Below are 3,896 nucleotides of genomic sequence, written 5' to 3'. Positions count from 1 at the left end.
ATTGATTTAATATTATTATAGCATGGCCAAATACTCTATTACTCTATCTAAATTAACATTTTTTCAAGATATATTTAGGAAGGAAATGTGTGTTTATTGATTGTATGAATGAAATTGCTTTAATTAAGGAAACAGGCCGACTGCCAAAAATGGCATGCATGATTATTAGTGCAGGATGCTTCCCACAACAGCTCAAAAAGGCATCATCAAAGCAGATGCCTGAATTAGTTACAATGTACATCCTGGCCAGACAGATGCTTCAGACTCTTGGCCACTTGTAGGACAGATTATCCTTCCTTTGAAAGCCAGCCAGGGCACAGTAACACTTGAAGTTTTTCTACCAATCATAATTTAAGACTTTTCAACCTTAAATTAAATATTACTTGAGTAAAGCTTGAGTCTCTTGAGAGGTAACATGGGAATATTCTGACAAATGCTCTCATTTAAATTAGTGCTTGGAGTAGAGAATATGAAATTCAAGAGAAGTGTTAGAAGTTTCATATTTTTGTCTGAAAATACAGGTTTAGAAAGTGATAACAGGAATAACTCCTGAAAAGGAAGCATCAGGCTGTTGTGCTTTAGTTTATTTCATAGCACCATTCTAGTATTGTGACTTGCTTCAGCTGCATTTAGCCTGAGAATTAGTTAGAAGTCCAGTATGGATTTGCAAGGCTATTACTATAGCATACAATTAAGAGGAAAACCTCAAAAATGGTTGGGAATTTACAGTATAATAACTTCACATAAGAGTGTGATTTTAGGATGTTGTGTAACTGAGAAGTTTCATGTGTATTCTGAACACAGTTTCTATGCTTTTTCTGAATCCCAACCTGGTAGTTAATGGGGTAATATATTTACTGAATCTTCCTCTGGTGCCTGACAATAAAAAAAATATTTCAAATACAGGCATTGTAGAATGTTTTTTCTCCATTCAAACTGGGAACGGTTAAAAATACAGCCTCCAAAGCCAAACCTCACCGCTGAGGACATTAAAAACCTGCAGGTGGGGCTTAAAAGGGAGAATCCCACCACAGCAAGGGGTGTTAAAAAAGGAGTCCTGTGGTTATTGATCAAGGGATGTCTGGGCAGCACAGGTTTCCTGCATCTGTTTTGCCTGGGCTTGGGCTGTACTCAGGATAGAAAGAGCCACTCACTGCTTAGCCAGAGCCAGGCTTAGCTGTGCTGCTGCTGATCTGGGCTGCAGCTCTGCTGCACTCTTCTTCGTTTAGTGGGAGCTGGTTGTTTTGGGAAAACCTTTGGTAGTTGACTTGTGCCTGCCTTGTGGCACATACGTAAATATGACTGTGTGGAGGAGATAGTAAAGGACTATATTCTAGGACTTTTTTTTTAATTATTTGGTTTTTTCAATCCGGTGATCATTTAGGAGACCACAAGTAGAGCTGTTTGTATCCCAGCCACAGGAGAACATGTGTCAGGGAAGAAGCTTTCTCTGCCAAGCCAGCTGTCTGACAGCCAGTGAGAGTTCCTCTGTCTTGTAGCTGGGGGTAAGAGTGGGGGCATGTGCAAGCAGTGCCTGTGAGAGGAAGCGTGTGCCGAGGCTGTGGCTGATGGGCAGCGTGCATCCTTCATCTCACGCTGCAGCATGCTCCTGTCTCTGTCAGAGGGAGCCTGACCCTGTGATGGTAGAAGCACCCAGCTGAGAGCCTGCTCAGCCTGGGCTCCTGTTTGCCAAGTCCCTGACCTGACTGCAGCAGCTGCATTTGTTCAGCCTTCCAGATCAGGGTTACCAATTTGCCTTCAGCGTGAAGGGAAGCACCTACAGACATTCCCACTTGTGCTCTCTGTGTGTTATAGGCGTACCTATACCGGCAGAAAAAAATTCAGTGAAAAGTGCTGAGTCGCAAGCCTTGGGAAATGGAGGAAGATTTCTTCCAATGTTCCAAATGGATAGCAAAAGTATGTTTCTTCTGGCCTTTTTAAAATGGAAACAGAAATAGGGTATTCCTTATTCTGGCAAGGTAGACTGGGACTAGCCATGGGAAACACAGAGCTTTCAGGACTTAAAAACTTATTCCACTCATTTTTGGTAGAGCTGTTTTAAGTAATGGAACCTCTCTTCAAGGATTAGCTGTACAGCCCCATTTGCTGAGTTCTGCCCCGCGGGGTTCTTTGTGTGGCAGTGTGAAATTGCCTTGCTGAAGTTGACCTCTGCTCTGGAAAGCACCCTCTCTCTGAAGCCATGAGGTTTTGGAATCCTCTGTGCAGACTGTCAGGGGATAATGGCTTCAGTAGCACTTATGGAATGACTCAAAAAATTGTCCCTCGGTCATTTTTGTAGCCGCTCTATCTAAACGCCAATAAAACTTTTCAGCCATCCTATATAACTTTAACGTGCCTGTATTGTAGCTGCAAATGCCGATTGGGATCTTAGCACAAAATGTTTGCTGACACACAGAACACAAATATGTCCCTCCTATGGAAAAGTATCAAATATCATAAAGACACTTGCAAATCCAGCAGCCAGTAGCCCGTATTCATTGATGATTTGGCATCTGTTTGTTAAACATACGCACAAGCGCTGAACAAAGACTGCCTGAGGGGTCCCCAGAGCGACCCAGCCAGCGCAGCTGCTTCTGCTTAAATGACTTCAGCGGTGAAAGGCAGAGCCGGGTGCTGTAGTACACTGAGACACCAGTAAGGGGAACCCTTTTTGCAGTAAACCTTCAAGCTTTTACTGCTTTGATGGAGCGTGTGGTCATAAAGATAACGTGACGTTTTGGTTCCAAAAAAAATATGTTTAATCAGAAGACGAACAGATATAAGCAGTTTAAAACGAAATCTGAATTAAAGTTTCAAATCTGCTTTTACTTTTCACTCCTCAATGAAATTGAGTAGGAAATGTGAATAGACCTGCACAAGGCAGGCATTAACCCTTACAGGAATGTTAAAGAAAAGAAGAGTTGATTTTGACAACCGGCTTTAAAACAATATTAATCAAATCACTCCCGTAAAGTGGCTGTCTTCAGGCATCGTTTTAGCAACAAAAACAAATGGTGGATTTGTTGCTTGAAATTACATCATCATAAGTAAAATTTCATCTATGGACAAGTCTTCTCACTTCAAAAATGTAATTTTGAAACTCAGGCATTAGCATTCTAATATTCTCAAAAGTTATAGCTTTCAGTAGGCACACAGATGAATTTTAGTGGTGTAAATACTGTAGGAAAACTCCTGAAACCATTGTAATTAATCTGCATTGCTGTACAATAGATGTTATGTCAGGGGAAAATAAGTATGCATGTGGGTCTGTTTGCTTAATATGCAAAATCTTTACCAGTCTTTAACTGTTGTAGTAGGTATATTTTTATATTGCCTAGACAGAGAAACATGCTTTAGAGGGTTGAATGGAAATGCAGTATTTACATGGCTAAATAACCTCACTATAGTTTTTCTTACCTCAAATGAGCAATTCTGGAAGTGATGTGATTAATTGGTCTGAAGGATCTCCTCTTCCAGTCCAGTGTAGGCATTTCCATCACAGCTGACCTGGGAAAACTTCTGTCTGCTCAGGTTTATTTTTTCTCTATGAAGTAGTAAGTAACTTTTTGTAACCACTGAACATACAGATTCCATGCACCCATAAGATCTCTAAATAAACACCACTGTAGATCTATGCCAGTCTCTGCTGTGCCTTCTCAAATGGCCTTCACTCCAGACTGCTAATTAGCCTCTCTAACTTTGAATACTCCATAAATGCACTCTACTGATTGATAGTGCATCAATATTAATTAATAATTTACCACGTTGTTGGAATTTTCCTCTACATGTAATCACAGCTGCAGCTCCTTCTAAACCTTTCTTTAGTAAAAAAGGAGGAAAATAATTTTACTGCTTTCACCCTATGTTAATTTCCCCTTTGGTATATCTGCAAATAT

This window comes from Lonchura striata, chromosome 8 (genome assembly GCF_046129695.1).
Source record: "Lonchura striata isolate bLonStr1 chromosome 8, bLonStr1.mat, whole genome shotgun sequence".
Lineage (NCBI taxonomy): Eukaryota > Metazoa > Chordata > Aves > Passeriformes > Estrildidae > Lonchura > Lonchura striata.
This window is presented reverse-complemented; position numbering follows the sequence as displayed.